Below are 24,382 nucleotides of genomic sequence, written 5' to 3'. Positions count from 1 at the left end.
ACCACTAGCTAGCTGGAGATAAGCATTTTGTTAAAGCAACACTAAAAATATAAATAAATTTCAACCTAGAACTTTGGAATTCATTCAGATGCAGATCAGAAAGCCTCAGCAGTTATGTGAGTCAGTATTTTGTCTCCAGACATGTTACTTTAGGAAATTGTGGGGGTTAAGGCGAAGCTGAAGAGATTATTTTTCATATCAGCAATAAGTTTTATTGTTGCAGAATATGATTATTTGTGGGTGGACAGTGCTCAGCTCCACTGGCTTCATCTTAAACAGAGGAAAAGGTTTGAGACAAGCATGCACAGCATGTGTCAGCTTCCCTTTTTGTAACCTCTTGGCCTTTTGGAGGAAACTTATAGAATACCATGAGCTCAGCTGATACCTAGATACTTAGAAAAGAGGATTTATTGTAGGGAAAATAAAAATATAACTCCTGCTCAGTGGCCACAGTGTGTCAGGAGAAAAAGGAAGTTTCTCTATCAGCGACTGAACAAAAGCTGCTTTGAGCTCCAAGTTATTTCTGCATTTCCACTTTGGAATATTACCATTGGCCATGGATGAAAGCAAGAGTGCTGGAGTACTCCTACGAGTAAGTAATTGCAGCCTGCTGGTGCCAGGGATGCCTTCTCCTGAACACCTCCCATCAGAGCACAGCTGGAGCAGGTCACAGGGACCCACAGAGCTGTCCCCAAGTGTCCCCATCATCCACCCCTGAGCAGAATTTGCACCCCAAAGGTGGGAACTCCAGAGTTTAAAACCTTCTCCCACTTCCGAGTTCGCAATCCCTCCAGGCAGAGCAGCTCCCAGAACAGCTGGCAGCTCTCCAGGTTTAGGATCATTCCAGAGGCAGAGGTGAACCTTCCCCCCAGGCTGGTACCCAGCCAAGGGATGTGCCAGGCTGTTGTTGCATTTATCCAGCATCCCAGGAGCTTTGCCCAGGAAGCTGCAGGTACAAGGATTAGTGGATTAAAGAGCAATAGGGGCACCTTAAACCCACTCAAAGTAGGATTTTTTTCAGGGCATTTGCAACAAATCAGAAGAGTTTTATATTAGTTCTCTGGAATAAAAGAGTGTTCAGACACTGCAGCCACACAGGCTACCACAGGCTACAGTTGAGGCTGTAATCTATGGAAGTTTTTATTTTTAAAGGCACAAACAAGCTTTTACTGTTTCAAAAGGGAGATATGGAGAAGAGAGAGACTGTCACCACGATGTGGCAACCCATTCTGTTCTGAGATTTTTATACACAAAAGCCACCAGAGCTCAGATGATGATTTACAAGAAATCTGTACCTGCCTCTGTGGCTGGACCCCGCACATAACAGAGCAGAAAAGGCGAGTTCATCCCAGGCCAGGGGCCACAGAATGCCCAGCTATTCCCCCAGGCCAAGGCAGGAAGAGGCCAGGGTGGTACAGGCTCCAAGGACACACAGAAGCAAAGCCTATTTGAGAAAATCACGCCCTCTCCAAGCCCCCTCCCATCCCAAGCGCCGCAGGAACCATCGAGTGCTGTTTTCCCTGCGAAGACTGAGGTAACAGTATTTCTTCTTAACACAGCTCTTTATTGCACGCAGTACTTAGGAGCCTCAACTGCTCCTTCTGCACAGCTGGAGAGAAAACACACATTGGCTCAGGAATATGTGTTGTGAGTGGCCCACGAGCAGCAGGCAGAACCCAGGGCTTTGCCACCACTTTGTGCTTAATGAGCTTTGGAAAAATATCAGTGGCAGGAGCGAGGTAGAGAATTCATCAAACCCAATCCAGCCAAATACGCATTCACACTCTTAGTGCAATACATTATGGGAGAGGCTGCACACTCCTGTTAATGGCCATATCATCACCAGTCCAGAATTAATGTTCATGCCAGCAGCATTAATTACCTTCACTTTGATTTCTCCCAGGGATCAGGCTTCAGCAGCACTGAAGCCCTGCAGTCCCTCCTTACAGCACACTTTTCTCAAGCCCAGGAAAAACTGTGATAATCAATATTGATTGATCGCTGTGCTCAGTCCCACTGCTGCTTCTAAATCGCAAAAAGCACTTCATCAGATAATGCATCTGTTTAAATTTACCAAAGAAGAGGCAGTTACACCTCAGCTTCAGGGGCCAGACATGCAAGAGCGCATCGACAACTCCTGAAATAGATGGAAATAATTAAATGCCTGAAAAACACAATGCAAACAGGAGTGCTGACACAGATTTGACACTGCTGGCTGAGCAGCAAGCTGGGGAGCAGGGATTAAACTTCCTTCAAACAGCTGGACTTGTGCCTGCGCCACCATCCGTGGCCCTGAGCCAGCTCCCAGCTGTGGGTGCAGGGGCTTCTGGAAGAAGAGGCAGCAGATTTGTCTTCTTGAGCTGTTAATTAGCACAGGGGTGATGTGGGTTTAAAAGCCCTTCCTACCTGAGACGTGGCATAAATTCCTCATTCCCCACCTCCCATGAAAGGTCCCTAAACAAATAAACCTCAGGGATGAAACAAGCCCATGAGTCTGGATAAATATTCCAGGAGGAACAAGTGGGAGCAGAGCAGCTCCTGAATCCCACCTGGATTTCAGTCTCCCACTTATCTGTTCAATAGTGATAAAGCTCAGCAATAGAAACTTAGGCATAAAGCAGAATTTCCTCACAGAAATTAAGGCAATCACAGGTGAGGGGACAGGAATCAGCAGGACCCACGGTCATTTCCTTGTGGGCACCCGACCCCAGGCGTTAGTGACACCTCAAAAATAAAATCAAAGTTCCCCAGACATGCACAAAGCTGTGTATGTGTTGCACTTAGAGTAAAATATTCATTTCTGTTGATTTCCATTGAAAACCAGCCCCAGAAATCCACTCAACCTTTGAAAATTATGGGAAAGCTTGTTCTATACAGACACAAAGACTGTCAGGCTCTGTTGTCAGGCTATTTCGAGAAATAAAAAAAAAAAATCAAAAATTACCCCTGAAGACCATTTTCCAGCAACGTTATCCTAAAATCTGCCATTCTGTATAATCAGGATGGTGGTCAAGTGTGCTGAAAAGAGGAGTTCAAATTTATAGCACCCACGTGCAATATGGGCTCATCAAAAAGTATTAAATCACTGCTCAGAAAAATAAATACAGTTCCTAACACCCATGCAAGACCACACTTGAAAAGTACTTTATTAACAAAATGCAAAATGGGTTAAAAAATAAAAAAAAATTAAGCCTGCCTACTTTCCATTGGCAATTTCCTCTAAATTTGATTGTAACTTGGGAAAGATAAATAGCACTTACTTCATCAGGGAACAAGCATTTTCTGTGGCAGCCAGGGAAGCTGCCTGTGCTCAGCTGGGCTGCATCCATAGATCTTCCCTGAAATCTGGGGAGCTCCCCACCCCACAGTCCTGGGAGCTGCACTTTCAAGGGCATAAACTTGACACCACATAAATATTATGTGCTTTTCTTACACTTTGCAGCTCAGAATTGATTCACTCTCGAGCACAGTTTTGGGGCTGAGTGTAACATAACTCATCTCCAGCTGGCATTTTCTCTGTGAATAACACGCCAAGCATCCCTTCACCCAGGGATGAAGCCTCCAAGAAAATAACAACACATCTTTTTCCTGCTCACACCACCAAAACCATACTTGGAATTTGCTCTCAGGCTTTGTCCATTCCAACAAAGTAGTTTTACCAGTTCCTTGCCCTCTTCTCTCAGTTTTGTTTTCACCAGAAATTCTGTTTTCACCAGAAATAATCTGGGCTCAGATGAAAATGCAGGCTTGACAAAAATACCATTTTTGATCATCCAAACCAAAGGTCACCCCCTACCAGTCTCTGAAAGAACAGGCAAATCCTTTGATATTTCTTAATAACTGGTTGTACAGTTAAAATCTGAAACTAGAAATTTATTGTTTGTCAACTGATCAGCCTGGTTGGCTTAAAAAAAAAAAATCCTTATTTACAACATAAAGCAGACTTCAGGTTACCCTGGAAGCAGGCAAGTCCCATAAACACCAGCAAGATGTCAGTGGGATGACACAACATTGCCAGGGAATTTATTCCTCTAACAGTTTTCAAATCACATCCATGGATTCCAACAACATTCCAGGACAGTACCTCCACACAGAGAGTTTGCTACACCTCCCTGGTCTTCCACATTTGCCAGCACTTAACTGACACTGAAATTTAGTCTTTCCAAAAGCAGTCTTACTTGTTTGGGGAATAGGGTGAGGGTTAGGGTTAGGGTTAGAGAAAGTGCAGGAGTTTCTCAGAGCTTGGGTGTAGCCTGAAGGACACGTTCTGCTGGAAGGTGTTCTTGGATAAGTGTTGATATTTCTCCACCAAGACTCCCTATTTCACACTAAACCACGTTTCAATAACTCTGGTCTTTAACATTTTGAGTTACTTTCAAAGTGATGCTCATCAAAACATTTTAGGTTCAGGTTTCTTCTGTTCACCATATTCCTAAAGGATCATTCTGTGTGGACACAGCTCCCAGAATTGCTCTCCTCTGATTCTTGTCTCATTTTCTCAGCTGATGTCTTCCAAATCCCCACAAATCCCCTACTCCAGTGTGGGCTACCACATATGGCAATATGGATTTACTGCAGGCTGTGCAAGTTCTCCCCACACGCCTTTTCCAGGATATTTTACTGCACTGTGTTAGTGGTTCCCCTCACTGTGACAGAGCTGCTCACACAGAGGTATGGGAGCTGCTAGATGAACTCAGAATCCATGCTGGCAACTTCTTAGAAATGATGCACTTTAATTTTGCATTACTTACAGGATGAGCAAAAGTTCTTTCATGAGGGATTCTGGCCCTGAGTGTTCTCCAAGGGGAAGTGAGATAACTGTGATCCTTCACAGATTTCACAAGAGGGTCCCTCTAAGAAGTCATCTGCAACTTCTTTTCCCATCCCTTTTCACTCCCACCCCTCCCTTTTCTCTGGAATAGCTTCCTCTTTTATCAAGGAAATTCCCCCTGGTCTTTCAGAGATTTCTTGGGCGAGAGTGCCAACTCAACAACCCCTGAAATGAGAGTTGCCTCCTCCACCTTCAGGGATGGTGGAAACTCTAAACACACTGTCAAACAGCAAAGGTCAGCCTGCTTTTAAAAATGTCATTTTTAATGCCTTGAATGAGGTAAGAATTGTAGAAGTTCATCTACAGATGCACAATCAAGTCCCCATTCTACAGCTACCTATATTATAAAGGTCATAGCCTGCAGAGTATTTTTTTTTTTTTTTTTTTTGCTGTTTGGCTTTGCTTCCTCCTAAGGGATCAATAAAGTAACTCATATTTCCTTTCTATTTTAACTGTGTTGTTGAGAGTATCTTATCCTCGGCATCGAACTGCTGGCACTACCTTTTTTATTGCCTATAACCTTTAAAAGAATAGATAATTCAAACACCACCTCGAAAACAAGTGGCAATAAAATGCAACAGCAGAAGAACAGCACAGAGTAAAACTTCCAGCAGTCTCCTTCATCAAGACTCTTCATGAACTTTCTTCTCTCTCCACACCATTAAGTTCAGAAGGAGAACATCCTATCCCAGCCCATGACTGGTTTGGGATCATCACCACACGAGTTTGGTGACACTGACTTGCTCAGTACAGGGGAGAATTGGAGAAGCCAAGATCATCTTGTTGGAGGTGATGCAGATCTCACATCTCCATTTTCAACACTGAGTCTGCTGCAGGAACACCTTGATGGCATTAATTTTCTCCCCTTCCTAGCCTGACTCTGAGCACAGACATCAAGCAGCCAGAAAATCAGGGGAAAAGGAGTGTCACAGAGTAAGCCTACTGCTGAAGCAGAAATTTACTTTAATCCCATTCCCAAAGATGACTCATGTTCTTCAGAGGAACTTGAAAGTCAAGGTTCTCCCCTTCAAAGTCCTTGTCTTCCTGCAGCACTAGTCTCAGTGATTTTCCATGTAAACAGGGAAGTTTTAATTACATAATGGGTGCTTCTGCTGTTTTCACAAGAATTCCTTTATTCAGAGGCAATGCTAAAGGAAGCTGTTCATCTTCAAAGGTCAGGTTGTTGAATAAGGTGAGCTATAGTTCAGAGCAACTGCAGGAATGTGGAAGTACATTTTAATTAAGTGTTATAATCCATAACTCCAGGATATGCTTGACCTCCCTCAACTCTGGCCAGACTCAAGATGGGACCAGGTAGGGCTCATTGGGGTCTTCAAAAAGCTGTGGATAAACCCACTCAAGGAAAGGTTTTGCAAATGAAAGGAGGCACAAGGGGCAAATTAATGGACTGTGATGGCCTAAAGAACAACTAAGGAACAGAATAAGAAATCAATCTTCTGCTAGAGTCTGGTGGAGCTGCTTCAGTCCCCTGGGATGACAATGAACACTGACAGCCACCCCAAGAGGAAAAAAACATCAACATCTGTGAAGGACACTAAGTAAGGTAGGCTACCTCTAGAGAAAATCAGGGGGAGCAAGTAGACAACAAAAAACCCTGAAATTTATTGGAGTTCAAGGTAACTTCCCTTTATAACACAAATATTTGGTGCATGTTACTGGCTTTTCTGTTGTAGAAAAAAAAAAATCATGTTGGCTTTGCTGTAGGCAGTTAATGAAACTCCTCGGTGCCTAGCAGCATTAATAGCAGAAAAGGGTGTCATACCTTAAAATGAAGTCTAATCTGGCCTGACACCATAGAGTGTTTACCTCTGACCTTCCTATAGCCAAAATCCTTTTAAAGACATGAAGAGGCTTTGGCTCATTAGCATAAGCAGCAGCAGCTCAGCTTAAACTGTTCTGCTTGAGAAAGTTGATAAATGACTGTTGTCATGAAAGGTGGAGAAGAGGGAATCTGGGCAGCAGTGCCAGGGTACTGGGGAAGGTGAGTCAAACCTTTCAAGAGAGGGGATCTCCACTATTTTACACTCCTGGTAGAGAGAATCCTTGGCCACAGTGATTCAACAGTGAATCAAAGTGAGCTTTTATCTGGCTGTTCACATCAGGTATTGAGTCCTTTCTTTCTGTGAGTCTGGCAAAGCTTTGGGCTCCTCTGTTTTGGGTGCTGAGCATGGTCCCACCCGGCCTTGCACTGCAGGTGAATGGAGTTGGAATGATCACACAGCTAAAAAAGTGGGAGCATTTTTAGGATCTGTGGTCCGTTCAGCTGAGGAAAGGCTGTCAGGACAGATATTGGCAAAGAGGTAAAAGCAATAGCAAAGAGGGAGGGAATAAATGCTTATGCCAAGAGGATAAAGAGCAATAAACATAAAGGATGCAGTAAACATAAAGGATACAGCAGAAGAGCCAAGTTAAGTATCAAGAAAAGTCCAATAAAAAGAACAGTTAATCACTGGAAGGAGTTTATCCTTGGACTGCAGGTGGGAGAGCACCAGCTGAGATGTGAGGCTGTTCCTTCTGGGGCTCAGGGCTGACCGAAGCTCATGGAACAGTTTGGGTGGGAAGGGACCCCCAAAAATCATCCATCCAACCCCTCTGCAAAGAGCCGGGACAATGCCTGCTGGTTAATGTAACCCCACAGCAAGGACAGGAATGCTCAAATTGCCATCTTGCTTGGGGACTCAGCTTCTGGGTGGGTTGATGCCACCTCACACCTTCACATTGTATTTTATTAAAGCTCCCTCTCCATGGAGTCTCCCTGCAGAGGACGAGCTCACCAGTTCTCCAGCTCCTTTCCAGCCCCATTTGCTGCACACCCCATCCACGATCTCCCAGTCCCTGTTGTTCTCTGGCATGGCTGGCAGGGGAAGCGTTCCCTGCGTGCCCTGCCCCAGCAGCTGCTGCGGGTGGGTGAGGGATGCCCACAGTGTCTCCCAGCCTGCCCAGAGCTGCTGCTGGCACCATCCCAGGTGCAGGAAGAGCCAGCTGGTGCCTGCTTTTGGCTGGCAGAGCAAGATAACTTCTGTCATCTCCACCGCCACAAAAAACTCTGACTTTTCCCCTGCATGCAGGCAGGTGAAGGAATCTCACACGTCTCAGCTGGGGCTCAGTGATTTCATGAGTGCTCTTCTGTCCCATCAGCCAGGGGCTCTCTGCTAATGAAAGCCCTTACCCTGGAAACCTGGAGAAGGCCAGGAAGTGCAGCTGAGTTGCAAACCCTAACTGAAGTGGGTGCATTTCCTATAGCAAAGCTAAAAACATGTCAGGATTTAAGGCTGCTCGTTGTAGGCAGCTGCTAACTACAGGCTCAGGTGGTAGGTTTTTTCCACCGAGTCTCTGCTTAATTCCTACAATTTAAAACAGGTTGTTACAATGACAAGCATTAGACTGTTTCAGGAAATAGTTGCTACCTGGGCAGTGTGTAACAAGTATAACACCTTTAACTGTAAAACTTCCGAAGAGAAGTGTTTTAAGGGTAGGGATTGAGAGGAGACTTGGCACTCACTTCTTTTTGCCTCATGAAAACTAAAAATGTGCCACCTTTTTTTGTGCTATGGCCCACTGCAGAAAACTTCAAAACTCTGGCTTTAGTCCAGCCTTTTTGCTAGGATGGGTTGTGGCTTGTAGTTTCAGTCATAAACAAAAGTCTAAAAAGTCTCCCAGCTGTAAAATTGTCTATTCAACACTGCAGGATTTTCATGGCTAAGTGCCCTGAGTGCATCAAAATGCCAAATAACGCTGATTTGAACTGTGCATGCAGATCATTTTACTCCTCTTGACAGTCCCCAAACAAAAAATAAATAGCTGATGATTTCAGTGTTGTTGATACTCGGAACTTCAGAAACCAAGATGAAAAAAATACATGAGCTCTTTAGAAATCAGAATCACAGAAAGCACCTGCTCCAGAAACACATAATCAAAGGAGGCAGAGATGCTCCTGGAAGCTTCCCACAACACTTGTGGCTCTGTCCTTATGGCTCTTGTGAGTCATTTTACAAATTCTTTGCCACATTATCCCATTCTCTGAAGGGAAAGTGTTTACTTATGTTAATTAACAGCACAGAGGGATAAAGTTAAATATCAGCAGAGCTGTCTTCATCTTCCTGGTGGCTGAAGAATGCTGCAGCCTGTAGACTGGAATGCTGTAAATTAAACCAGTTTTTCAGTGTGGTCCAGAGCCTCAGCTTCAATGCAGGCATGCTCGGAAGGGAAGGATGTGTAAATCTCCCCTTCTTGTGCCACTGCAGCACCAGAGAAATCTGGGAAACTTTTAATTTAGAAAGCAAGTGTCCATGCACTTACGTGTGACTGCTTTAGGAAAAAAAAATGGTTTGTGTTGTGTGATGCTGCTAGTTTGAGAAAATTCATCTATTGTTTAATGAAAAGTTAAGAAATGTTGTTCAAAGAGGGCAGCTCGAGAAATGTGTGTATTTAGTGCTTTTCTGATGGTTATGTTTGTGCTGAATCAGTGGCTGACTTATGAGGAGCAACCTGGCACAGGTATGGCAATAGCTCAGCTAATTTAATGTACAGCACCGATGAAGCTTTAAAAAGATGAGAATAATGATATCACTGAGGCCTTTGGGCTGCCCAGATGATTTCCTGCTTGGTAGCACCATCTCTCCTCATCACAGGTGGCTTTTGCTGCCCACAGGTGTCACCTGGTGAATGAGGCAGAGGCGAGGGGGCACTGTCACTTTTGCACCACCAAAGGCAACATTAAGTTCCTTATTCCTCCTCAGTGTAGTTGTGAGACTTTCTCACGTGGCAGTGAGTTAGTTTGGGTGGGTAATCAATAATTCACATGCGCAATTTCTTCTTGCCTTGTGTATCATGTGCTGAAATTAATCATTAATTTTCATTTGCAGCTGCCTCAATAAGTTAATGACATCACCCTTATTATAAACAGCAAATTTCTTTTCAATAGCCAGGCTCTGAAAACCAATTTTTCATTAGTATAATTGACAAAAGCTCTACTGTACTTGTCAGCATATGTCCAGAAATTATATGGAAGTGAGTGTACTGTTTAAATAATTTGCATTCTAGTGTGAAAGGTTTAAAATGATGGATGCATGGAACATCTATATTTGCAACAAATAAAAAGCTAAAAATGAGGTGAACTACAGTGTCCAAATCTGTGAGGGAACTGATCTGAGTTGTGGCCACTGCAGCAGGTTTTTCTATAACAGAAAACCCTTTTCCTACTAATTTCTGGAAGAGATGAATGGGGATTTTTTTTTTTCTGCTCATAAAATACAATTTCATGTTGTCAGACTTGGCTGCAGTTGGTTTTGACGTGGATTTCCTTACTCTAAGGAAATGGTACAGTTTAATCTCATCTAGACTATAGCTTTTATTTGACGATTTTTCAGTGAGGGAATCTAAAGCCAGCTCAGTTCACAATTATTACATTGTTCCTTTTAGGACAGGGGTCCAACCAGATGTGCTGTACTGCAGCACAGGGCAGCCCTCCCCAAAGCCATTAACTTCCCAATCCTTTTCCATCTGCCAACAAACTGTCTTTGCTTTTTTGCTTTGGTTTCCTTTGATTGTTTGTGTTGTCCAAATGAACGTTCGGATGCTGTTCTCGCAATTTTTTGCATTAAAATATCAATGGAAATCCCTTTGTCTGCACGTGGCTGATTTCCCAGCACAGTTCTCCTCCAGCCTTTCCCCCAAAGGAGGAGTTTCTTTTCCACCAACAGCCATAAACGCCAGTGGGATGAGGAGTTCCAGCTCTTTCCATTCACTGCAATAAACCTTTTTAGCATCAGTGTGATGGATCTGTTCCATCATCCCCAAGGACAATGGGGAATGTGGAATTCAGGGGAACTAGCATTAGACAATTTTGCAAAGTTTTCTCTGTAACATGAGTTCTCTGATGCCATTCCAATTTTTAAATATATTCCAAAGGGGGACTATATGATCTACCAGAACATGAACAATAAGTGAATCTCTTATGGCACAAATGAGAACTTGGATGCAGCGGGCTCTGCAAGCATTTGCAGATGGTTTCATCCTACTGATTTTTGGTTTTAAATAATCAGCTCAAAATATAACTTATGAAGTTAATTTCAAGAGTAGGCTGGGGTCTCAAGTTCCAGAGTGATCTAAGGAGAAAGTATTTCTTAATGGCCACAGAATTCTTAGTGTGAAAATTTCAAAAAAAATAAATTAAGAGTCCTGCTTTCAGTTAGCTAGCGAGGATTTTAAAGTCCATTTTGGACTTGGCTTCTTTTCCTGAATTTCTAATTTTTTGTTTTACATATTTGGTAAATATGTAAAACGAATTTTGGGCTGGTCTTGAATTCCTCATGTATTTGCTGATGATGAGTGTTTGTATCACACTTAGATTGTACAAATCTCCTGCTCCAGGGCTTCTCTTGCTTACAGGAGGGAAAACAAACTTTCCCCCACTTGACTTTTGTTTTGAGAGGGTGATGGAAGCAGCAGACGCTCCTTTCTCTGCAGAATTACCAGAAGAAGAGGTACAAGCTGTGCTGAAGCTCCTGATGTTTGAGTCTGAGTGGTTAGTGTGTTGTTGATGGTGGAATTACTCATCAGGAACTCTGAGCCCCTTCCTCACTCTGAGCTTTGCAGGGTCACTGCATCCAGCTGCAGGGAACCTGCACATCCAACAGCCCTTGGAGGTTTAGAAACGCTTGGTCTGAGCTGGGTTCACATTCCCTGTGCCCCTGTGTCATAATTGCTGAGCTCTGGGAGTTCTTGGCACTCTCCAGAGAGCAAAGCCTCTGTTGGTAATTTTTCAGCGAAGCATTAAAAGATCTGTTTAAAGATCTGTTATAAACCAAGCTGTGTGTTTGTCCATTTTCACTTTACCGGCCAGCAGTGTGTAATAATACTTCAGGATGAAAGATGATAACTTCACAGACACAAACAAGTTGGAGCAATAAATGCATTAGTCAAGCACTTTGCTAAGGTGCACGAGGGTTTCTTTAGTGCTAAACCCAATGCAAAAACTACACAGAGAGGGATTCTCCACTTGAGCTGAACCTATCAGGAGCAAAATATTTCAATGAGACTAAAACTCTTCAGCATAAGTGGTTTGCTTCATACTGCGAGGGAGGATAAATGATAAAAAGATGTTTGCATTTAAACAGAGGAGATAGAAATGAAGTCCTGTGGAATAAAGAGGTCAAAATGACATGAGGTAGAAAAGCCACAGCTTTGAAGCCAGTTTCTAGTAGGTTCACAGAGTGTGGATGTCATTAAATATACACTGGTAGCACTAAAAAAAAGAAAATATGGGTGTGCAAGGAGTAACGAGGAGCAGTAAAGAGGTAGATAAGGGGGAAGGGCTGGAACGGTTGCTGAATGCAATTAAAGACTCTAAAGAAATAACATCGAAAGTAATGACATGGAATAAAATGTAATTCCACCAGCTGATGAGCAATAGGAAGTGTTTCCAGTGTGAGAAGAGTAAAGTGTTGATGAAGGAGACTGTGGGCTTTTTAAGGCAAAGAAAATAATTTCTAGACAATAGACTCAGCCTCTGCAAGAAAAAAAGAATTAAATAAATTCCCTGCTTCAGTGTTCATAAAGGATATGGAACAGATGCCAAGAGCAGATGTACAGTTTCCAAAAAAAAAAAAAAAAACCAAAAAGAAAAAGGAGAAACATTGCAGAAAATCATTGCTATAACAGCTGATCAAGAAATAAAACAATCTCAGCAGTGGGAAAGAAAGCCAAAATTAAACAAAGCTTCATCTCACTGTTCAGAAGACATCCAGAAAGGAAATATGAGCCTGGGTCACAAATGTTAAAACAGGGAAGCAAGGATAGACTAAAGGGATATTAAATAGGGATATTAAACTCAATGCCCCAGAGCCTCATCTTTCAACTCGGAGAGAATGCAAGGGTATGAGCCTTAACTCTGTGGTTTTCTTATAAAGGGTTTGAGGTGTCATGACAATAGAAGCATCCGTTTGAAAAGAAAAGAAAAAAAGAAAAAGGAAAAATAAGAATTTGGTTTTGTTTATTTCCCCTGAAACATCAATTCTGTGGCTTGTAACTTTCTGGATCGTGTCTTCCCTCTACAGCATTAGATGTGGATCAAATACATCATAAAATAATTGGTTTTTTCCATTTTGGAACATTCCAGCCACTGAGTATTATGTTTTCAAGATGAAGAAGGACATTTTTCCCTTGTGTTCTCGTGCTTCATAGGATTTATAACAATAAATATGAGCTGGTAGCTGAGGGGAATTGTGCTTTGCAAAGTGGCTATCACAAAAGTAAAGCAACACGGACTAAAATTAAACTTGGGGTTTGGGCTGGTTTCCAGCGGTGGGATCCAATTACTGGCGATGAAAGGAAGGAAGCAGAGTAAATCAGAACAAAGTTATTCATGCAGCCAGAAACCAGAGCTGTGCACAACCTTCTGGACGAGGTGGGGGACAGTTGGAACGTTTTGATTTGGAGCACCAGTGGGTTAAGCAGGGAACTGATGCAACAGTTCTGGGGAAAATGCTTTCCTGTCAAAAACCACTCAAACTAACAAGACTTTGCACTTCAGCTGAAGTTGGGTGGATTGTTTTGAATTTCCTTGGCAAGCAGCCAAAACACTTCAAGAAGTTACAGTAAATTCATAAAATTATCAAGAGAAAAATAAGGTGCGTTATGATATTTGCAGGGAAGGAAAATGTCAGCACGTGAAAGGACTTGTGAAATAATTGAATGTATTGAATTTTTCTTTCGGAAAAAAGGTCAAAGGTTAAAATAGAGTATGGAGAAAATGCCATGTTGTTGGCACCAGGTGACATCTCTGAAAGCCATGGGTTACATGGGTGTGAGAATAAGTTTTGGCTGGCGGGGGACATTGAAAAGATATTTATCACTGGTTTTTTCCTCCAGGTATAATTTTGCAGTCGGAACAGCACGGGGGCCATATTCTGCAGCCATTCCTATGCAATATGACCAAAATTACTGGCAGTCTCCTTTGCATGGATACGTGGAACAGGTAAAACTTCCTGTATTAGTAAGAAATCTGTGAAGAAAGGAGCCTCAGGAGGATGCAGGAGGTCTGGGACACTTGCACTGGCTACTGATGTTTTGTCATTGTGAACTAAGAATGGAGATGTTTTTCCCAGTTGCAGAGACTGAGAAGTAGAAACCCTTAACTGCAGAGGAGGATCCACCCAGAGAAAGGATAACATCATGGCCACTTCAGTAAACAAGTTTTGAAAGAAAGTTGAGAGGGAATAAAAATAAGGTTTAAGAGGGAGGGAGAGTCTCATCAAAGTGGGTACTACGTGGGAGGGAGTCGTGTTTGTCTTTTTGCTCAAAGTGCAATAACTCGCTATCATTTCCTGCACTTTATTAATAACTGCTCTTCTGTTTAAAAATATTTTAATCCCTTTCATAGCTGGAATGACTCACCAAGTCTTTTTTCATTGTTAAAGATGATTTCTTCCAGTCTCTCAGCCACCAGAACAGCGTCCCCAGGGAATAGCATGGTGCTAAACCAGCACTATGCCTATTTTGTTCCCCCAGATCCAGTCTAATTATTCTCATTAAGCTTAACAGACAGCTAAACATCCATGGTTATTAAAAATAAAAGAGTCAGAAAGCAATGCTGTACTCTGAGCAGTAAAAGAGATGTGAATCTGTCAGAAACAAGAGGATTCCTGCTGCATCTCATGGAGACGTGGTGCTATTTTATACCCCAAGAATCACAATTTTGCCTATTCCGGCTCTCAGCATTCATGAATAGATAATCTTAGGGAGGCTTCATGCTTCTCCCAGCAAACTGTGCAGGGAGGCTCATGCCTGCCCCTCTACCCTGCTACCCCAGCTGGAGTTCTGCTCCAGCTCTGGGATCCCAGCACAGGAAGGACACGGAGCTGCTGGAGTGAGTTCAGAGGAAACCACCAGGTTGATCAGAGGGATGGAGCAGCTCTGCTGTGAGGAAAGGCTGGGAGAATTGGGATTGTTCTGCCTGGAAGGGAGAAGCTTCAGGGTGGCCTAACTGAGGTCTTCCAGTAGCTAAAGGAGCCAGACAAGAAAGATGGAGAGAGACTTTGGACAAGGGCCTGGAGTGACAGCATAAGGGGGAATGGATTCACACTGACAGAGAGTGGGTTTAGATGGGATATTGGGAAGGAATTGTTCCCTGGGAGGGTGGGCAGGCCTTGGCACAGGGTGTCGAGAGCAGCTGTGGCTGCCTCTGGATCCCTGGCAGTGCCCAAGGCCAGGCTGGACATTGGGGCTTGGAGCAGCCTGGGACAGTGGGAGGTGTCCCTGCCCATGGCAGGGGGTGGAACCAGGTGATCTTTGAGGCCACTTCCAGCTCAAACCACTCCAGGATTCTGTGGTAGATGGAGCCCAGCATGTTTGGTTAGAGGACAGCCTTGGTCCCAATCCATGTTTTCACCCCTGGTAGTTGCTACCCCACTGTTTTGCCCTCCTTTGAGGGGCAGGGAGCTCAAGGACAGGCCTCATCTGCTGCATCCTCCCCTGCCAAGGGGCAGGGAGTGCCAAAAGCCTGCAGTCAGGAGGGGAAGTTGGGCACAAATGGCACTTCCCAGCAATGGAAAATGTTGCTTTTCCCCAAGCTTTAATTCCTTTATTTCCATTCTCCCCGCTGTCCCCTGTCCCAGCGCAGAGCATGGTGCAGAGCTGTGCTGTCACACGCTGTTACTGCAGATGATGGGCCCAGACCACCACATCTCCTCCTGCTGTGAGGTCCTCCAGCCGAGCCCAATGGAAACCAGAGATGTCATCAAGTCACAAAGGTGGTGTGAGGACACAGTTCTGACTGCTGGGCTCAGGCAGGGATGATGGTTAAATGTAAAAGGGTGACTTTATCGTGCTACATCAGACAGGAATATTTTAATTTAAAAGGAATTCTTTTCAGAGCATATTGAAGTTATTTTCCCACTTGTTGTCTATGTCAGCGCTGTATGCAGAGAAAATTAGGCCTAGGGGATGGTGGCTCACCAGTTTTTTATTTGAAGTCTATGAGAAAGGAAAATGTAGTGGAGTCTCCATTTTTTTGAGGTCTGTGTTCTAATGCATCAAGACAATAACTCCCTGAGAGATAGGCTATACTTCAAGTGTGCTTTATGAGCTGAAGACAGAATTACTGACTTGGTTCCTTTAGCCTGTGTTGTGCAGGAGATCAAAGAAGGTGTTTGCAATTGTATTCTAGGAACCTGACCAACACCAATGTCACAAATCCAACATTAACAACCAGTGTTTGCCACCCAAGAAGTCACAAAGATGGTAAAAAAAAAAAAAAAAAGTGACAAAGAGAAGAAATGGAAATAATAGGAGAAAAAACCTGACAGCTTTCCAAGTGCAAAATTTGTTTGAGAGTAATTATGTAAGAATACTATGCATAGTTTATTCCATGCCAGATCTCCTGGTGAGCGTATAAACATATTCATGCTGTTCATGTTTCCACTCAGAAGCAAATTGCCATTGCACTACTTAGAAATTTGTCAGCAGAGACGTGGAAAAGGTGGGAATTAAGGTCCTGCTGCAGAAAAGACAGACCCACAATGAGCAGTGAGCCAAGTTCAGGCACAGCCCTGCAAGAAGGTGTTTGAGGAAGATGTTTGCCTCAGATTACTTGATCCCAGGAAGAGGCTCATCTCTCCCAGGATGAAGAAACTGGAGCTACCTGTCTTCCTCTCACCCAGAAGCAAAGCACTGGGGAAGCTTCTTCAGGGTATCAAACAATGGGGGGGTGTTGCTTCCAGTTTGAGCATTCCTTCTATTCAAATCTAAACACAATGGACTTTATCTTCCATGGGCTCACTGGGGCCCTTGAATGTCAAATCTTTAACCCTGTGAAGCAGATCCTCATCACTCCCCATTGTTTTCCACCAGATGAAGATCTTCCATAGCAGCTGCATAAATAGCCCATTCATAAAAATATAAAAACATATTGTACCTAGACAATAGCCCAACATTGTCCCTGGTGAAGTTAGCAGAGTTAAACGTGCAAAGAATTTCCCTCTCTCCTCCTGCTCCAGTGCAGAATCCCAAGCACCATCATCTCTGCCTCATCTCCATTTCCATCACCACTTCATAAGAACTGGGAAATAAAGATCAAGAGCCAAGGCTTTGGTTGCCTGGAGAGCTCCTGTGCTCATGGTGCAAATGGATTGTGATAATGGACAGTAAAAGAGAGTCTATTATCTTGTCCTCTTTAATAGGACTTCTTAGGAGATCTCTTTGATGTTTGAGAAGTGGACAAGTTATTGATTTTGCTATTCATGATCCCATTTCTTTTTTTTTCTTCTTCCCTTAATCAGAGTTGGCTGCTTTCCTGTATGCTCTACGCGCCCAGATGTGAAGCAAATGGAGCACCAGGACAGACATTAGGGGTAAATTAATTTAATCCAAGAGTGGGTTTCCTCACAGTATTGCCTGCATGGGAACATCCACGTGTGCTTAGCCTTCCTCTTCCATGTGTACCACTTGTGTTTTGCTTTGCTTAAAAACAGAGGAAAAATCCAGTTGCTCATCACAAGGCCTATTTTCAGCCTACATTTGGTCACAGGAGAAGTTTGCTTTGGTCCTTGCTTGAAAAGAATTAAAAATGGAAGATTTAAGGAGGATGTGGATGTAGCCCACTCTTATTCACACATCTCCAGGTCCTTTGCCTCTTTCCTGGACATACAATGTCTCGTTTATTTGTGCCACGTCACTGAGAGCATCGTGGCAGCCCTCAGTGGTGAGTTACTGACTGGCTAATTCCTAAGGTCAGCACCAGCGCTCGCACAGAGCAGAAATGTTCCTTCTACCTGATTACGCAGCACTGCAAGAGAGCAGTGGGAGGCCAAGGATTCTCTGGTTACAAGGCTGATTAGCCTTCCTTAAAACAAACTTGAACTGAACCAGGGGTGAATGATCCAGAAAGTAACAAAGTGCATCTAATTGGAGTAGAAACAGAACAAACTGTGCTCTTCTTTTTTGGCTTCTTTTTATGCTTTAATGAGAAGTGATAAGCACCATGTCTGATACCATTAAAGGGCTTGAGTGGATGAGCCTCCTGTCTTGGGCCAGATGCTGCTATCCTTGACACCAACATAAACAAGTATTCCCTGGTATGGATCCAAGCAGCAGAGGCCTGTCTTACATTGCAGCAGCCCAAGCTTGAACCTTGAAAAGCCCAGGCTTCTTTTCAGTCCTTCACATTGCAATGAGAACATCTGACCTCTCCGCTTAACCCTAAATTAAATGTGCCTTTGGTTTTTCTGGGCAGGAGGGTCAACTTGCAAAACATTTGGAGCTGCTTGGTTCCCACCAGTCTAAAGTTCAGGGGAGGTCAACTCACAGCAGTGCCACAGACCCCAGCCTTGTACATCTGCTCGTTGTCACACGTGGAGCTGCACATCAGCTGTGCTGAGTACAGAATTCACATGGCTTCTCCTTGGGGCAGCTTCTTATGCTCAAAGTGCACCGAGGCTGAAGGAGAATGCACAGGAATTCCTACAGAAGTCTCTGGCTGAGTCGAAAAGGAGGCACTGAAATGTGCTGCTGTAACAGGAATGTAATGAAAACTAATATCAGCACTGGGTGCTGGTGAAATTCTCCAGATTTTTCATATCATGCTGCAGATTTCTCTGCTGTCCTTTACCCTCATATTCTTGTGGGATTGCTTAAAAGAAATAAAGGTGATGCACCAGAGATGTCTGAGACGTGATAAAAATCAGTCTCTCTTTAATCAGTATCCCTTAACTATGCAACTAGGGACAATATATTAATTTCTAAGTGGGAAAAGAAAGAGGGTAGAAAGTTCCTTCCTGTGTTTAATCCTAAAATTATTTCCTGTAGATGCTGAATACTCTCCTTACGGCCCTGGAGGTGTTTCAGTAAGAGCACATTTGACTGTGCCTTGAGGCTCACCAAGGGCTGGGCTGTCCCCTCACCAAGCACACAGCTGTAAAACATCCTACACAAGGCAAGAACGAGGATCTGACTCGGATTTGAATGACTTCTTGGTCCAGACAGGAATCAGCCTGAGCCAGCTCCCTTGCCTTGATGTGTTTTAGGAAGCTGACTGGGATTCTGAGGAACTAAGCCAAGCCTTTGTCCCTCCTAATGTGCCCACTCGGAGTGAGATGTAGCAGTGCCAGCCCTTAGAAAGGTGCCAGTTGTGTTCTTAAACGCATTCAGATTTTCAGGCTGGAGGTGTGGGGATAGGCCAATCATTAGTTCTCAGTTTAACTTTTTTCCAGAGGTGTTGTGACCTCCTGCCCACAGAGGGTTGCAGGCTGTGCAGCTGCACAGGGCCAGGATATCAACACTGGCATGCACAGCTGCCAGCATTGCTCAGAGGTCAAGCTCCCAAAATTATGAGAGAGTCCAAGAGGAGAAGGAAGAAACCTAAAGCTTGGAAAAAGGCAGGGAGGGAAAAAAAGTCTGAAGCTTAAATGTTTGTGGCAGTACCTAAACTATGGCGAGAGGTGCTCCTGACTCCACAATCCTGTCCAAAGGCAGGGTTCAACCAAGAGCCAGGCTTCCTTCCCAACTCCACCCTCAGCTTCAGCAAGGCCAGACCAATTCTCCCAACACTTGACAAAGCAGATCTATCCCAGGGAAGAGTTTTTCCAGCATGCTAGGAAAAAATCTGGCAATGCCTCTGTACAGCTTCAGCAATCAAAACACTCCAGGGCCTCTCATTTATTGGTAAGATTTTCCAATGATTCCTTGTTTAGTTTTCTTTTTATAGATTTTTGTCTTTCCTGTGAAATGACAAACCCAAACAAAAAAAAATGTGTTTGCTTTATTTCCGTCCTTTTAAAACTCTTCTAATGAGGGTAGCAAAGAGATGCAGGAGGATGGAAGAGGCTGTAGGGGGATCAGCTGCTGAGCCATGTCAGTGGCTATGGACCAGTTTGGCTCCATCATTCATGGCACAGGTGAACATTTTTTGGAGGCTGAGGGATATTGGGGTGTCCCTTTCCTGCTCCCTCCATCCCAGTTGATGCTGTCCCAGCTCCATTTCACAGTGTAGGGCAGGAATTCCCTTCTCCTGCAGAGTTTAGGAGAGCATTCCAGGATGGTGTTGCCAATCCAGCTCCAAACAGCGAGTGAAGGCTTTGAACCATTTGTGAGAGGTATTTTTCTCTCTGTGGAAATGTTCAGACCTTCACACACAGGCCATATTTCTGCATTAAGTCAAAGTGAATGATCTCATACCCTTGAATTAAATCACTGGGGACGATGATGGTAAACCTGGCTTTATATTGATAGTGTCATCTTATTGTCCCTGCTCTGCATCTCCTTCCCCGTGGCAGCGTGGCAGTGAACCTCCAGCGTGGATGTTCCAGCATCCCTCTCATTTAATGCAGCTCTCTCTGGCCTTACAGGATAGATGGCTCCATCCTAAACAGATTAACTCCTGAGGAGCCACACAAAGGGGATTTATGTTCCCTGGATCTGCATGCAAATACACAGCTGCACGACGAGGGGACTCGTGTGCACATCAGGGACAAAACACACCCTGAAAAGCCCCTCCCCACATCCACAGGCCTGCAGAGAGGAAGAGCAGGAGGAACAGTGAGAGGCTGATCCCAGCCCATGGGGGGTTGCATCAGGCTAAATAATATTTATCTGCACTCATTTATCTACCAGGTTCACGTGGAATAAGACACAGGTGACTCACTCGATGGGAATTTTTTGTCTCTCAAACACTATTAAACTTCTGGAAAGCTCACAGCATCAAACTCTTACTAAAAAGTTTCTTTTTTATACGTACAAATTTACAACAGCAAACAGCAAATTCTTGAAGACAGAGTAGAGACCTGTCCCTAGAATACAGAATGATATCACACGAATTTCTGTGTTTCAGCTCCATTTAATAACACCCAATTTTTCTAACCCAATGGCAAAATAATTTTTCTAAACTACTAGCAAATTTATTCTATTCTCTCCTAATAAAAATTGAGATGTCCTGATCAAGGGTTTGATGCAAAACTGAAAGAAACCAGTGATAATCTTTCCACTGACCTCAATAAGCTTGGACAGAGACCCTGAAATAAAAGTTAATGTGTATCAGGAGAAACAGTGAGCTGGAAGTGAAACAACACAGATAAATCTATTGCCTAAAATTGCTGCAGGAATAGCATTTGTCTGATGTTTTTTAGTATAGTTACATTCTAAAATACATTCTCTGTGTGGTTATAGCAAGCTTTTTCCTTAAATGAAAAAAAATGGAGCCAGTCAGACTTCTCCATTTGAATGCTGATGGCATTTTTCATTTTTATGCCCTTCTCCAAAGCAGAAAAGCAGGAGATTTTGCTGAAGCGATAAGGGAATTTATACATTCAGAACAGATCTGCACTATTATGACTCCAACATGTAATGCTGAGGCAATAAAATTTATGACTGTCTTCCTCAGTGCCTTAATGAGGCATTGCGAGGCTCACTGTATATTTGCAAATGTCTTAACAGATAATGATTTTAAAAAGTACTGGAGTACAGCTGCCAGCACAAATGGTCATAACACCAATTATCTTCACAGGATTTAGTCATTATGTGGAATCAGAGGCAAAACTGAATCACGGGCCAGTTTTCTCCTCCAGTTTGTGAGGGAAGTCAAGGGAACACATTTCTCCAGTCCCATCTCCTGTTAGCTTTCCTCTCCACTGCTGCCATAATCCTAGCAATTAAACTGAGCCTCCTGATGAGACTTATTACTTTTAATCTGGCTTGTTACGGGGCATAAGTGGTTTTGCTAATCCGTTTTTGGCACGCCTGCTTTTCCCAGCACAGCCCTCCTTGTGATGGGAGCAGGGGTGCTCCAGGAGCACCTGGCACAGGCTCCCTGATGGATGAGTGGCTGACACCCCACTCGAGCGAGTGATCCTAAATCCACAATCAGCTCAGAGTCATGTGGGACCGGGGAGAGATGGGGAAGGTGAGTGGATTGACAAAATCAATTGTGGAAATAACTTCCTTGCAGAAAACTCTCCACAGCTGTACATCTTTGGGCCTGAAAGTGCAAGAAAGTGGGATCGCCTTTGTTGCCTATCTCCAAGCTCCCCAGACTCTTCCTTGTTTTTTGGAGTGAGTTTGTTTGTTTGGGGAGGAAATGGCAAATTATTAAAACCTTCCATCTCTTCTGTTTCACTGCCAAGCCGCAGCCAAAGCCATGGGCTTGTTTAAGGTCAGGCCAGTGTATGGGGGTTTGGGGCATTCCAGAAAGGTGCAATCATAGAGTCATGGAATGATTTGGGTTGGAAAGGACCTTAAAGATAATCTCGTTCCAACCTCCTGCCATGGACAGCAATGCCACCCATGAGATCAGCTTGCTCAGGGCCCCGGATGACCTGGCCAATGACTGATGCTAACTTCATTTCCCCTAAATTCAGAATCGAGCAATCAGAAGCAGCAACGTCTCTGTTTCCCAGAAGAAGGACATCTGTGGCCCATTGACCTCTTCAACTTCCCCATTTGCTTTTAGAGTGAAGGGAGAGCCCTTCATGTGTCATTTTTCCTGGGAAACTCAACTAAGAGCAGCCTTTGGCAGAGGATTGCGTCAGCAGCTGAAGGCTGCTCCTGGTTTTCAAAGCACGGGATCCTGCTGGCTCCTGGGGGGTCCCTATTCCAGCAGCAGCGGGTTTGGGAGACACTGAGGGCTGCTCTGCTAAGCAGTGACTCAGCTCCCCACTAGAAAGGTCAGAGGTTTACTCATAGGTCATGATGAAGTCATTAGTCCTGAATTTCCATCATACTGGACGGAATTCAACCAGCTCCCACGGCCTCAGTGTTCATCCAAGCAATTCCTCTTGGCTGGCTCTGAGTGAAGCCATGGAGAGATGTCAGGACACTGATCTGATCTGCCCTGCACCCCTGCAGCAGCCACAGTTTACTGCCCAGGTCTGAAGGACAAACCTTCACCATGCTGTCTTGTCTGCTCCCACACCTGAATGGCCAGATAAGGCAGAAACCTGTTTATTAATTTAGCTTCCAGGTCAGGCATGAAAGGAAAGGATGTGATGAGCTCACTGGCTTAATGTCCTTAGCTGCTTGGGTTGATTTAAGGTATGTGTTTTGGTAAGGTCCAGAGACCAATTTTTCCTGTCTAATAAAGCAGATAAATGGAAAGGAAACATTTGCCTCAAAATATTTTCTGCAAATGCACGTGGTTTTTCCCTCTGAAATAAATGAGATTTTTGTTTTTGTGTCATTCACTTGGATGCATTTAATAGGATCACAGAATAGTTTGGGTTAAAAGGGATCTTTGAAGGTTACTCAGTGCCACCCCCTGCCGTGGGCAGGGACACCTTCCACTATCCCAGGGTGCTCCAAGCCCTGTCCAACCTGGACCTTTCCAGGGATGGGGCAGCCACAGCTTCTTTTCCATCTAGGGACAGAGCTCCATGTGAGGCTCTAAAGGGTAATATTTTGGTGATTTATTTCAGCTGAAAAATCCTAAAGAGAAGAAAAAAAAGATGCTTTGGGTTGCACTTCTCCCCATTCTCATCCCCTAAAATTTTTCCTTAATCTTAATATTCCATAAACACATTCACCTCAGTATATGGTGCCACTGCAGGATGAAAAAGGCCTTGAAATAGGTGCTGTATAAACCACGGAAGGCAAGAGAAATTCCCAATCCAACCATTAAACACAAGAGGAAATGGTGACAAAATAGCCTGACAGCTGCCTGCCCACACCTGAGACCAAACAACACTTCTGGAAGTGAAGATCCCTCAGAAATTTCCATTTTGGATCAGCATCCCACAAGCAGGTAGAATGTGAGCATTAATTTGTGGATTGCAACATCCACTGAGGTCAGAGTGAAGACTCAGCTCTTTTATGCACTCATGTTGCTAAGAGCAAGTGTTGCTTTCATTTACCAACCCACAAATCCCATGTGTGGTATTATTTCCCTGTTTTTCAGTGCTAAGAAATGTGTCTATATAAAACCTCTCTGAAATATTGCTCCAAGGATTCTGTAATTCATTGTAACTCCCAGCCCTAATAACTACAAGGTGATTTTTCATAGATTTCTAAAATTGGCAGGCTAATATTTCTTGGATCAGTCAGAAAAGAAATACTGCTCTATCCTTTGCTTATCCTTTCCTCATCACACGTGTAATTACAAAAACATATTTCCCCAGCCCAGGATTTCAGGATTCCCTGTCAGAGCCATTCTCCCATCCTCCAGGAGCCAATCTGAATCCTATGACTCCAGGGGAATGTCAACTGATTCATCTCCCATCCCTGATGGCCATAACTTCCATTTCTACCTATCAAATATCTGTCACAGCTGGAATGGATGAAAAGCAGAGATATTCTTACAAACCTAAAACTGAAAGGCATTCATACTGAGGAGAAAAAACGAGGATACAGAGGTTTCCATTCTCCCCAGACAGAGAGGGACAAAGGACCCTCTGAATTCTGGGGAGGGAACAGAGCACCAGCTCCAAAACCAAGCAACCTTCTGCTTATGCAGGGCTCTGTCTGGTACCACTTACTGCTGTCATTTAATCAACTCACAGGTTTAACCTGCACTGGAAACAGCCACCTGTATGGAAGTCAGGAGTGTGCTGT

At 43.9% G+C, this 24,382-nt stretch overlaps 1 long non-coding RNA gene across 1 annotated transcript; it reads left to right on the top strand.

Annotated features, from left to right (window-relative positions):
• Nucleotides 1–5,996: 5,996 nt before the first annotated feature.
• On the top strand, nt 5,997–23,111 carry LOC116447623. Its single transcript, XR_004241616.1, has 4 exons — nt 5,997–6,395; nt 13,724–13,829; nt 17,131–21,743; nt 22,198–23,111. It is a non-coding gene; the product is annotated as an uncharacterized LOC116447623 (long non-coding RNA).
• The last annotated feature ends 1,271 nt before the right edge of the window (nt 23,112–24,382 follow it).

The sequence above is a fragment of the Corvus moneduloides genome, chromosome 8 (assembly GCF_009650955.1).
Source record: "Corvus moneduloides isolate bCorMon1 chromosome 8, bCorMon1.pri, whole genome shotgun sequence".
Classification (NCBI taxonomy): Eukaryota; Metazoa; Chordata; class Aves; order Passeriformes; family Corvidae; genus Corvus; species Corvus moneduloides.
This window is presented reverse-complemented; position numbering and strand designations above follow the sequence as displayed.